The sequence below is a fragment of the Canis lupus genome, chromosome X (genome assembly GCF_003254725.2).
Source record: "Canis lupus dingo isolate Sandy chromosome X, ASM325472v2, whole genome shotgun sequence".
Taxonomy (NCBI): Eukaryota; Metazoa; Chordata; class Mammalia; order Carnivora; family Canidae; genus Canis; species Canis lupus.
In genome coordinates this window covers 59,146,183-59,160,070 of record NC_064281.1, presented here as the reverse complement: position 1 = coordinate 59,160,070, position 13,888 = coordinate 59,146,183, and the positions used below count along the sequence as shown (strand labels likewise).

Below are 13,888 nucleotides of genomic sequence, written 5' to 3'. Positions count from 1 at the left end.
AATTTCAAGGAAATTTAATCAGTAATCAAAAAACTTCCAATAACAAAAGTCCAGGACCAGATGGCTTCATAGGCAAATTCTACCAAACATTTAAAGAAGTTCATACTAATTCTTTTAAAACTATTCCAAAAAGAAGAAGAGGAAGGAAACCTTCTTAATTAATTCTATGAGGGCAGCATTACTCTAATACCAAAACCATATCAAGCCACCACAAAAATAAAGAACTATATAGGCTAATATCCCTGATGAACACAGATGCAAAAATTCTCAATAAAATACTAGCAATCTAAAAAAAAATACTAGCAATCTGAATCCAACAATACATTAAAAAATAATTCACCATGACCAAAGGGTATTTATTCCTGGGTTGCAAGGATGGTTTAATATTCACAAATTGATCAATGTGATATCAATGAAATATCACATTGATAAAAGAAAAAATAAGAATCATATGATCTTTTCAATACATGCAAAAGAAGCATTTGAAAAATACAACATCCATTCATGATAAAAGCCCTTCACAAAGTCGGTTAGAAGGAACCTGCTTAATTATAAAAAAGTCATATATGAAAAACAGAACACAGCTAATATCATTCTCACTGGGGAAAAACTGAGAGCTTCTCCCCTATGGTCAGCAACAAGACAATAATTTCCACTCTCACTACTGTTATTTAACATAGTGTTGGAAGCCCTAGCCACAGCAATCAGATTACAAAAATAAATGAAAGGCATCCAAATTGGCAAGGAAGTAATCTTTCACTATTTGCAGATGATATGATACTTTATATAGAAAACCCAAATGTCTCCACCAAAAAACTACTAGAACTGATAAATGAATTCAGTAAAGTCACAGGATAAAAAAAACAATGTACATAAATCTGTTGTATTTATATACACAAATAATGAAGCAGCAAAAAGAAAATGAAAGAATCCATCCCATTTACCATTGCACCAAAATCCATAAGATACCTAGGAATAAGCATAAACAAAGAGGTAGAAGTCTGAAAACTATACAATACTGAGGAAAGAAATTGAGGATGCCACAAAGAAATGGAAAAACATTCCATGCTCATGGATTGGAATAACAAATATTACTAAAATGTCTATACTACCCAAAGCAATCTACAGATTGAACACAATCCCTATCAAAATACCAAGGATATTTTTCACAGAGCTGGAATAAACTATCCTAAAATGTGTAATGAACCACAAAGGAACCTGAATATCCATAGCAATCTTCTAAAAGAAAAGAAAAGCTGTAAGCATCACAATTCTAAACCTCAAGTTATATTATAAAGCTGTAGTAATAAAAACAAAATTAGATATACAGATCAATAGAACAGATTAAAAAACCCAGAAATGAAACTACAACTATATGTTCAATTAATCTTCAACAAATCAGGAAAGAATATCCAATGAGAAATGTCACTTCAACAAATTGTGTTGGGAAGACTGGACGGCAACACACAAATGAATGAAACTAGACCTCTTTCTTACTCCACACATAAAAATAATTTCAAAATGGATTAAAGACCTAACTGTGAGACATGAAACCATAAAAATTCTAGGAGAAAACACACACAATAATTTCTTTGACATTGGCCGTAGAAACTTCTTTCAAGATATGTCTCTGAGGCAAGGGAAATAATAACAAAACTAAACTACTAGTATGTCATCAAAATAAAAACTTCTGCACACCAAAGGAAACAATCAATAAATTAAAAGCCAACCTATGGGGTGGGTTCCTCCTTGAGGACCCTTTAGGGTCTCAGCTTAGGGAGGTGCCCCTGGACAGACACTGAAAGACGTAGGTTATCCTGCTGGCTAGATTCTCTGCTAATCCTCATCTCCTTAGGCTCCCTGCAGGCTTCTGGCCATGTTCTTTCTCATACCTCCTTGGGTTGCCCCCAAACACCATGATACTGTTTGTGCCACAGCAGGGGGCCTGGTAGGTGAAGCAAATGGGCCAATTCCACTGGATCCTGGTGCCTGGCTTGGACATCCTCATCCCTATGTTGGACTAGATCTGGCATGTGTAAAATCTCAAGGAAATTTTCATGAATGTTGATCAGTTGTGACTCTCAACAATGTAACTCTGCAAATTGATGAAGTCCTTTATGTATCTTAGACTCTTATAAGACAAGCTACAATTGGAAGACCCTGAGTATGCTATCACACAGCTAGCTCAGAGGACCATAAATCAGAGCTTGGAAAACTTTCTCTGGAAAAAGTCTTCTAGGAGTAGGAGTCTCTGAATGCTAGCATTGTGAATAAATACCATCATACAAGCTGCTGACTGCTGGGGTATTCACTGCCTCCATTATGAGATCAATGATATCCATGTGCCACTCTAGGTGAAAGAATCCATGCAGAAGGAGGTAGAGGCAGAGGTGGAAAATGGGCCACAGTTCTAGAGTCTGAGGGGATCCAGGAGTCATCCAACAATTTGGTAAAGGGGAAGAATCAGGCATAGATCCTGGCCTCCCAGGCAGAAAAGCCAGAACAAATAAATAAGGCAGCAGGATAGGCCAGTGCTGTTCTGGCCAAGACCAAGGCTAAGGCTAAGATCCTGGCTGCAGTTCTGACACAACATAATGGAGATGCAGCAGCGTCACTGACAATGGCTGAGCAGTATTTCAGTGTGTTCTCCAAATTGGTCTAGTATTCCAACACTATCCTGCTGCCCTCCAACCCCTGCAATGTCATCACTATGGTGGCCCAGGCCACGGATGTGTATGGGACCCTCGCCAAAGACCTAGTGCCAGAGGCCCAGGAATCAGTCTCCAGTGGGAGCAGCAGTGATGTCCAAGTCACAGATGCAAGTCTTGGTGAGGAATTCAAATAAGCCAAACTGAGTTAATGAAGGTGGGCTTAGGCTAGGGAGGCTGGGGACAGGGAAATAGCACTCCCAGACTCCATATCAAGCTACCCTGCGAAGATTTTGTTATTATATTTTTATTCAAACTTCAATCATCTAATAAACTTGCCAGCAGCAAGCCAAAAACATATATATATATGTATGTATATGTTATATATATATATATATTAGATAAAAGGCAACCTACAGAATTGGAGAAGATATTTGAAAATGACATACCTGATAAAGGGTTAGTATCCAAAATATATAAAGAACTTATAAAACTCAACACTCCAAAAATGAATAATCCAATTAAAAATGGGCAGAGGATATGAATACACATTTTTTTCCCTAAGAAGACATCCAGATGGCTAACAGATCCATGAAAAGGTGCTTAACATCACTTATCATCAGGGAAGCGCAAATCAAAACCACAATGAGATATCAACTTAACACCTGTCTAAATGGCTAAAGCAACAACACAGAAAACAACAGGTGTTGGTGAGGCTGTGGAGAAAAAGGAACACCTTTGCACCGTTGGTGGCAATGCAAACTGGTGCAGCCATTCTGGAAAACAGTTATGGAGGTTCCTCAAAAAAGTAAATAATAGAACTAGCCTTCAACCCAGCAATGGAACTACTAGGTATTTACCAAAGAATATGAAAATGCTAATTCAAAGGGACACATGCACCCTGGTGTTTATAGCAGGATTACCAACAATACCGATATTATGAAAAGAGCCCAAATGTCCTTCAACTGATGAATGGATAAAGAAAAGGTGGTAATGTATACAATGGAATATTACTCAGCCGTCAACAAGAATGAAATCTTGCCATTTGCAGTGATGTGGATAAAACTAGAGTGCATCATGCTAAGCAAAAGAAGTCTGAGAAAGACAATTACCATATGATTTCCCTCATATGTGTTACTTAAAGAACAAAACAAATGAGCAAAAGGAAGAAAAGAGACAAATCAAGAAACAGTCTCTTAATTATAGAGAACAAATCAATGTGTACCAAATATGGTGGTAGGTCAGGGTGTTTACCAATGGGTTAAACATGTGATGGGGATTAAGGAGTGCATTTGTGCTAATGAGCACCAGGTGATGTATGGAACTGTTGAATCGCTATATTGTATACCTGAAACTAACATGACACTCTATGTTAACTAACTGGTTTTAAAATAAGAACTGAAACTAAAAATCTCTCCCTGCCAGTCTCTTCTTGAGTGTTGCTTAGGTTCATAGTTTTTAGATGGTCCTGTCAGGCAATTTAGTGAAAGGTGCAAGAGTTCTACTCAGCATCGATGGGACTACGTATTAGCTCTCTTCCCTGAGAAAAGTAGGAAAGCCAGACCCAAGCAGCTTCCCAGGTGTTCTCAGTCAGGCTTTCTGGTCAGTAGGGTCCAGGAGATAACACTCAGTAGTGGTTGGGGTTAGAAATTATCTTCCCTCCTGGGTTGAATGGGAAAAGAGCTCCAAGCCTTGCAAGATTCTTTGTTTTCTTTTTAAGATTTTATTTATTTATTCATGAGAGACACAGAGAAAGAGACAGGCAGAAACATAGGCAGAGGGAGAAGCAGGCTCCCTCAGGGAGCCCCATATGGGACTCGATCTCAGGACTCCAGGATCACGACCTGAGCCAAAGGCAGATGCTTAACCGCTGAGCCACCCAGGTGTCCCCGATTCTTTGTTTTCTTGATACAATTCAACCTGCAACCAAGATTCTCTGACTGGACAATGCCACTGGCTTTATCGTGTGGATAATTAGGTCTGCCTGCTGTACTCTTTACCTGAGTATTGCTGGAATAGTTTCTAGGTGTTCCCAGCAGGCTATTAAGGTGGGGCCAGGAGCTACATTCAATAGTGGGTATGCTATGACGTAGCTCCCCTGTCTGGAGTTGGGGGACACACAGTAAGCTCCAGGGCTGGCAGGGATTTGTTTGAAAACAAAAATCAGCAACAACACAGAAAACAACAGGTGTTGGTGAGGCTGTGGAGAAAAAGGAACACCTTTGCAAAGAGCTCCAATCAGGTAGACCTGTGCCCCACGTAGTTACCTGGTCAGTTCACACCAGCATCTTGACTTTGCAGATGAGCAAAGACACTGGTTGGGATTTCTACTTGGGCACTGCAGGTAGGATCTCTGTCTAGATTGGAGCATTGGTTGTCGCAAACCGCCATCCCCCTATTCATCACAATCAGATTCCCAGTATTCCAGTCCTGAAGTTTCATCCATATTGCCTGTGAGGTGAGACTAGATTGGGATTTCCAAGAAGCAACCCACAATGTTGGGGGAGCTAGATAGCCACCTAGACTCTTTTTCCCCATTGGAAATATCTTGTGCAATTTGCTATGTTGTCTTTTGATTTTGTTGATAGTGTCCTTTGCTTTGCAAAGGTTTTTATTTTGGTGTATTTTGAATAGTTTAAGTTTTGTTTTTGTTTTCCTTGCCAAAGCAGATATATCTAGAAAAATCTTTCTGTGGCTGATATCAAAGAGATTGCCACCAATGCTTTCTTCTAGGAGTTTTATGGCTTCAGGTCTCACATTTATGTCTTTAATCCATGTTGAGTTTATTTTTGTGTCTGGTGTAAGAAAATGGTCTAGTTTCATTATTTGCATGTAGCTGTCTCATTTTCCCAACATCATTTGTTGAAAAGACTATCTTTTCCCCATTGTATATTCTTGTCTCCTTTGTTGTAGATTAATTGGCCATGTAATTGTGGGTTTATTTCTGGACTTTCTATTCTGTTCCATTGATCTATAAGTCTGTGTCTGTGCAAGTGCCATACTGTTTTGGTTACTACCACTTTGTAGTATATCTTGAAATCTGGCATTGGGTACTCCAGCTTTGTTCTTTGTCAAAATTGTTTGGCTATTCAGAGTCTTTTTTGGTTCCATAAAATTTCAGTATTATTTGTTCTATTTCTGTGAAAAATTCTATTGGTATCTTCATAGGAATTGAATTAAATCTGTAATTTATCTGGGTAGTATAGACATCTTACAATATTAGTTCTTCCAATCCATGATCATGGAATATCTATTTGTGTCATCTTCAATTTCTTTCATCAATGTTTTACAGATTTTGGAGTATAAGTCTTTCACCTCCTTGGTTAATTTCGGTCCTAGGTGCTTTATTCTTTTTGGTGCAATTTTAGATGGGATTGGTTCTGAAATTTTTATTTCTGCTACCTCATAATTAGTGTATACAAATGCAATAAATTTCTGTATACTAATTTTGTATTCTGAGAATTTTATAGATTTATTTATAAGGTCTAGTTTTTAAAAAAAATTATATTCAAGTTTTATGATCTTTTTCTTTATAAAGAAGAGTCTGCATATTTCATATTCACTGTAACAATCTGAAGACAACATTAAAAGGCTTTCAAAGTGACAGCACCATGCACTGTACTAGTAATGTAATGTATCTATAAACTATATATAACCTTGCCAACACAATGCAAAAAAGACATGCAAGAAGAGTCCTGGTTTTCATATTATGTTGTTCATTCAAGTAAGCTTAAAAATGTATATCCCCAGGGCAGCCCCAGTGGCCCAGTGGTTTAGCACTGCCTTCAGCCCAGGACAGGATGCTGGAGACCCGGGATCGAGTCCCATGTGAGGCTCCCTGCATGGAGCCTGCTTCTCCCTCTGCTTGTGTCTCTGCCCCTCTCTCTCTGTGTGTGTCTCTCATGAATAAATAAATAACATATTTTTAAAAATGTATTCCCCCATTTTCTTTCCTTTTTTAAAAAATAAACTGTGGGCCATAAATGGCAACCTTTCACCAAAATGTGTAATTCTTTGGTGTGCTTTGAACTCTTCCCAGGAAAAGCAAAGGTTGATGTCTGAAAATAAATTAATTCAACTCAACAAATAATAATGTTCACATATATGTTATTAGTGATAAGACTACATTAACCACTCACAGCACACAAAACAAATTTCTACAAACCCTGAGGAAGGGGTGTTTTCAGGGTTTCTGAGGATAAATTAGTGCTCTATAGCATATTGTATGATGTTTATGATGGGCTATATTTTGCATGAAATTTGTTGCACAAACTGAAAATAAATTGACTAAGAGTTTTTTTCCTAGGTCCTTGACCTTTTTTATCCTAGCTTGACAGCTCTGGCAAAGGTCACACAGTCAGCAATGTTTGGTGTAACCATAAACCTTAAAAAAAATTTAATATATATAGCAACTCCCTCCCCTCTTTTAATGTAAATCATATACTTCACACACTGTCATTTTCAAATGGGATCCAGTTGCATGTACTCAGTGCTTAGGTGGGAAAAAATGCATGAAAATGTAGTTTGGGGCATTGAAAAATAAACTTTTAAAAAGGTTGATACAACAGCATAAAAGAAAGCTTGGCCTTTGTTTTTAAAACAAAACAACATCTTTACCCAAAAATAGGCATGTTGCCAACGTCACACCTCCTTAGACTTGCCTGTTAATTTTGGCATCCCAAAAACCTTATCCAAGACTTATCTTTTTATTACATGAGAAGTTTGGACACAGTAAGGAGGCAGCATGTAAGATTTCAGATTAAAAAAAAAAACAGGGAGAAAAAGAAAAGCACTTGAATTTCTTCTATTTCACAAAATATCACCGTTTCAAAGTCATCTACTGCAGCAGCTTTTCTTGCTCTCCACTTTGGCTGAAACAATCACAGTAGCATAATAAATGAAGTCATCTTAAGGTTGTTGCATCTTTTTCTTTTTAAGTCATACAAGTGGGATACTGAGGAAATAATCCTGTATAAAAATAGTGTGTTAAGATGGCATCAGTAAGAAAAAGAGTGGAAGTTAAATGTAATTTAAATTAAATTTCAGGGCAGCCCGGGTGGCTCAGCGGTTTAGCACCTCCTTCAGTCCAGGGCATGATCCTGGAGACCCGAGATTGAGTCCCACATCCGGCTCCTTGCATGGAGCCTCCTTCTCCCTCTGCCTCTCTCTCTCTCTCTCTCTCTCTCTCTCTGTGTGTGTAAATAAATAAAATCTCTTAAAAAAATAAATTAGATTTAAGAGTGGGAACTAAAATTACAACTATTAGAACTTAAAGGGTTTTTACAAATAATGTTTAGACACAGGTACAGTCTAAGATCTGTTGGCAATGTAGCAAGTGTATGGTTTACAATCAAGAGGTCTTTTTTAGAATTAGGGCCCAAGGAGAAGGTGAAGAAGCTCCCAAGAAGCCCATGTTACAGTGTTAAAGGCATTCTCGAGGCACTGCAGGAAATAGAGAGGGCCTTGTTGCTCTGTGGAGTTCTGACTTCTTGCTTTTTCTCACTCCTTTCAAAGTCTACGTTTACTGCATTGGCTGTGTATATCTCAATTAACTCTTGGTACATTTTGCTCCTAGCCCTGTCCCCCTGCAACATACAAGTCCAGCCTGTTTTGTTTTCTAAGGAAAAAAAAGGCCCAAAAATCTTAATTAAATTAATTAAATGTACAAAAACCGTAAAATTTCATACTGAATTAATAGGGAAAATTAGACCCAGTGGCAAGTCTGAGGCAAGGGTTTGTCTCAGGCTCGGCATTGTCTCAGGTTAGGATATTGTCCAAGGACTCCCACGCATGACATTATTATTATTTCTAGTAAATTCTAATGTATCATCCACACAACTTCAGAGTTCCCATATGTCTCCTCATCTTCAGACTCTGAAGTGGTTCCATTGCCAAAGGTGTGTGTAGGTGGCTGGGGGCTCCATTGGTTTGGCAAATGTACCAAAACCCTTTTTCAACTCATTGAGGTTGGTTATCTGAGGGGACAGGGTGCTACAGTGTCTCCTGGTTGGGTCCAGCACAGGGGACAAGGGAGCACGCACTGGAGTCCCACTGATAAGTAACCAAGGGCTCCTGGAGAAGGTGGGGGACTTCCAGTGAAGCTTCATGTGCTTTCTCAGAGAGCTGAGGGAGTGTAGGACTTGTCACAGCCAGATGTTGTAGTAGTAGGGCTTGTCCCTTGGTATGGACGTGGGAATGTTTCTTCCGATAGCTGCGGTTGGCAAACTTCCTGTCACAGCCATCAAATTCACATTGGAAAGGCTTTTTCCCATCCTGCTCCTCTGTTCGGAACTCAGTGTGGGGCCTATGTGTGCTATTGAATTACTGTATGAGTGTACTTGTGGATCTTGAGGTTCCCTGAGCATTGGAAGACCTTGCCCCACACGGGGCAGGGAAAGGGCTTCTCCCCTGTGTGCACGCGAATGTGGTTGATGAGCTTGTATTTAGCCTTCAAGGGATTGCCCTGGCAGGGACAGTCCTCCCAGAAGCAGACATGGTTGCTTTGCTCAGGCAGCCCACGTACTCTACAGTGACGTGGTTCAGCAGCTCGTGCATGTCACTTAAAGTTTTGGAGCAGGGCTTGGTGCAACTTGCTGGGGGTAGTGTGGGCGCTGGGGCCTAAGTTCTCGTTTTTTTAGAGTCTTTAGGGTTTTCTATGTATAGAATCATGTCATCGGCAAATAGTGAATCCTTACCAACCCTTACCTTTTTTTGTTTGTTTGTTTTTCTTGTCTGATTGCTGGGGCTAGTACTTCTGGTAATATGTTGAATAAAATGCTGAGAGTGTACATTTTTATCTTATTCTTGATCTTAGAGGAAAATGTCTCAGTTTTTAACCACTAAGTATGATGTTAACTGTGGGTCTTTCATGTATGGTCTCTCTTATGTTGAGAGGTGTTCCCTCCAAACCTTCTTTGTTGGTAGTTTTTAATCCTGAATGGATGTATTTTCTCAAATGTATTTTTTGCATCTATTGAAGTGATCTTATGGTTTTTGTTCTTTCTCTTATTAACGTGACCTATTGCATTGATTGATTTCTGAATATTGTACAACCCCGACTCTTCAGAATAAATCTCCGTGGTATACAATGGAATATTACTCAGCCATTAGAAACGACAAATACCCACCATTTGCTTCGACGTGGATGGAACTGGAGGGTATTATGCTGAATGAAATAAGTCAATCGGAGAAGCACAAACATTATATGGTCTCATTCATTTGGGGAATATAAAAAATAGTGAAAGGTAATAAAGGGGAAAGGAGAAAAAATGAGTGGGAAATATCAGAAAGGGAGACAGAACATGAAAGACTCCTAACTCTGGGAAACGAACTAGGGGTGGTGGAAGGGGAGGTGGGCCGGGGGCGGTGGTGGGCCTGGGTGATGGGCACTGAGGTGGGCACTTGACAGGATGAGCACTGGGTGTTATTCTATATGTTGGCAAATTGAACACCAATAAAAAAATAAATTTATTAAAAAATTAAAAATAAATAAATCTCACTGGTGAATAATTTTAAAAATATATTGTTGGATTTGATTTGCTTATATTTGCCAAAGACTTCTGCATCTATGCTTTTCAGAGATACTGACCTGTAGTAGGGTGTTTTTTGTTATTGTTTGTTTGTTTTGTAGTGTACTTATCTGGATTTGGTATCAGGGTAATGCTGGCCTTTTAGAATTAATTTGAAACCTTTCTTTCCTTTTCTATTTTTTGGAATAGTTTGAAAAGAATAGGTATTCAGTTTTCTTCAGTGTTTGGTAGAACTCACCGGTAAAGATTTCTAGATCAGGTCTTTTGTTTCTTGGTATTTTTTTTTTTTTTATTACTGATTCAATTTCATTGTTAGCGTCTTGTTCAAATTTTCTGTTTTTTTCTGATTCAGTTTTAGAGGTTATATGTTTTTAGGAATTTATCCATTTCTTCTAGGTTGTCCAATTTGTTGCATATTTTTTCATAATCTTTTCTAATAATTTTTTTATTCCTGTGGTGTTTCTTGTTATTTCTTCTCACCCATTTCTGATTTTTTTAATCCTCTCTAATTCTGTTGATGGTTCTAGCTAAACATTTATCAGTTTTGTTCATCTTTTCAAAGAACTAACTCTTAGTTTCATTGATCTGTTCTATTGGGGTTAGTCTCTCTAACCTTTATTATTTCATTTTCTTTATTGCCTTTGGGCTTAGTTTTTTCCCCTTTTTATAGCTCCTTTATGTGTAAGGTTAGGTTATTTGAGATTTTTCTTGGTTCTTGAAGTAGATCTGTATTGCTATAATCTTCCCTCTTAGAATAGCTTTTGCTGCATGCCAAATTTTTTGGACTGTTACATCATCACTTCCATTTTTCTCCATGTATTTTTTATTTCCTCTATGATTTCTTGGTTGACCTATCATTGCTTAGTAGCATGTTATTTAACCTTCATATATTTGTGTTTTTTCCAATTTTTTTCTTGTGATTGATTTCTTTTTTTTTTTTTTTTGAGATTTTTTGAAGAATTTGGTCTTTTTTTTTTTATGATAGTCACAGAGAGAGAGAGAGGCAGAGACAGGCAGAGGGAGAAGCAGGCTCCATGCACCGGGAGCCCAACGTGGGATTCGATCCCGGGTCTCCAGGATCGCGCCCTGGGTCAAAGGCAGGCACCAAACCGCTGCGCCACCCAGGGATCCCTTGTGATTGATTTCTAACTTCATATCATTTTGGTTAGGAAATGTGCATGATATGATTTTAATCTTTTTGAATTTGTTGAGACTTGTTTCTTGGCCTAAAATGTGATCTATTCTGGAGAATGTTCCATGTACACTTGAAAAAGAATGTGTATTCTGTTGCTTTCAGATGGAATGTTCTGAATATATCTGTCATTTCATGTGGTCCAGTATGTCATTTAAAACCAATTTTCCTTGTTGATTTTCCCTCTGAGAAATTTATCCATTGATGTAAGTGAGGATGCAAAAGTTCCCTATTATTATTGTATTACTATCAATTTCCTCCTTTATGTTTGTTACCAGTTCCTTTGTATATTTATGTGTTTCCATGTTGGGTGCATAAATATTTGCAATTGTCATATCTTCTTGGATTGTTCCCTTTACCATTATGTAGTGTCTTCTTTGTCTGTTGTTAAGAGCTTTGTGGGTTTTTCTTTAAAGATTGTATTTATTTATTTGAGAGAGAGACAGCAAGAGAGAGAGAGCACAAGCAGGGGGAGGGGCAGAGGGAGAGGCAGAAGAAGATGCCCCACTGATCAGGGAGCCCAATGCAGAGCTTGATCCCAGGATCCTGAGATCATGACGTGGATCGAAGGCAGATGCTTAACCGACTGAGCCACGCAGGCACCCCAACATCTTTGTGTTTAAGGCCTTTTTATTTGATAGAGTATTGCTACCTAATATTTTTTTTTAAGTAGGAGCCTAACACAGGGTTTGAATTCATGACCCTGAGATCAAGTCCTGAGCTGAGATCAAGAATCAGATGCTAAACTGACTGAGCCACCCAGGTGCCCCTACCCCAGCTTTTAATTCACTTTCATTTGCATGGAATCTTTTTCATCTTTTCATTTTCAATGCATATGTCTTTAAGAGGTCTGAAGTGAGTTTCCTGTAGGCAGCATACAAATGGGTCTTATTATTTTACCCATTCTGCTACCCTATTTTTTGATCATTAAGAACATTTAAATTGAAAGTAATTATTGGTAGGTATGAACTTATGCATATTTGTTAATTTCTGGGGCTTTTTTAGTTCTTTTCTGTTCCTTTCTTCTTCTCTTGCTCTCTTTCTTTGTGATTGATAACTTTCTGTTATTTTATATTTGGCTTTCTTTCTCTTTTTTTGTGTATCTATTATTGGCTATGAGTTTGTGGTTTCCAGGAAGTTTATATATAACATTTTAAGTGTGTAGTTTATATTAAGATGATGGTCATTTAAGGCCAAACACAATCTTTAAAAAAACTTTTTACTCCACCTTCCATGTTTTATGTACATGTTGTCGTATTTTACATCTTTTTACTAGTAATTTTCTTATGAAAGGACTCCCATTACCATTCTTCTAAGTTCAGTTTAACAGTGATAAGCCCCTTTAACATCTGTTTGTCCAAGAAATTCTTTCTCTCTCTTTCAGTTCTGAATGATAACCTTGCTGAGTTGAGTACTTTTGATTGTAAGTTCTTTCCTTTTGGCACTTTGAATGTTACCATGCCACTCTTCTGTCCTTCAAAGTTTCTGCTGAAAAATCATCTGATAGCCTTATGAGGATTCCATTGTATGCAACTACTTTGCTTCTTTAATATTCTCTCTTCATCTTTAATCTGTGATATTTTATGTTTTTTTAAGATTTTATTTATTTATTCATGAGAAACATGGAGAGAGAGGCAAAGACAAAGGCAGAGGGAAAAGCAGGCTCCCAGCAGGGAGCCTGATGCAGAACTCAATCCTAGAACCCCAGGATCATGACCTGAGCCAAAGGTGGATGCTCAATCACTGAGCCACCCAGATGCCCCATCTGTGACATTTTAATTATCTGTTATGGTGTGGACCTCCTTGGGTTCATCTTGTTTAAAAATCTGTCCTTCCTGAACCTCAATGTCTACTTTGTTCGTAGGTAAGGGAAGTTTTCAGCTACTAATTCTTTAAATAATTTTTGTACCTCTTTTTCTCTCTTCTTCTTCTTTTTGTTCTTATTCTTCTATGATCTAAATGTTTTTTCACTTAATGTTTTTCCAGATACTCCTTAACCTAGCCTCATTTAAGTTTTTGTTTTCTGTGTTTTGTTGTCATTTTGCTGTTCAGTTTTGCTGCTTTGCATTCCATTGTCTTCTAGATAACTGATTCATTCTTCTGTGTCTGCTAATCTACCATTGATTCTCTGTAATATACTTTTCATTTGAGTTACTGACACTTCAACTCTAATTATTTCTTTTTTAATTATTTCTTTTTTATATATTTTTATTTGTTGAAGTTCTTACTGGGTTCATTTATTCTTTTCTCCAGTCCAGTGGGCATTTTTACAAGCATTACTTCAAACACTTTATCAGGCATATTGCTTTTCTGCGTTATGTTTATATCTTTTCCTAAGGTTTTGGCTTATTTTTCCATTTGAAATGTATTCCTTAGTTTCCCCATTTTGTTTGTTTTACTTTCTGTGTTTCTATGATTCAGCCAAATGTATACTCCTCCTAATCTTGAAGGAAAGGTTTTATGCATGGATGTCCCATTTGTAGTGCCTGGTGACTTTTGCTGGTGGCTGGAGTTATAGC

The 13,888-nt window shown here is 37.8% G+C and overlaps 1 pseudogene; it reads left to right on the top strand.

Annotated features, from left to right (window-relative positions):
* The first annotated feature begins 1,860 nt into the window (after positions 1 to 1,860).
* On the top strand, positions 1,861 to 2,845 carry LOC112671918 (stomatin-like protein 2, mitochondrial; annotated as a pseudogene).
* The last annotated feature ends 11,043 nt before the right edge of the window (positions 2,846 to 13,888 follow it).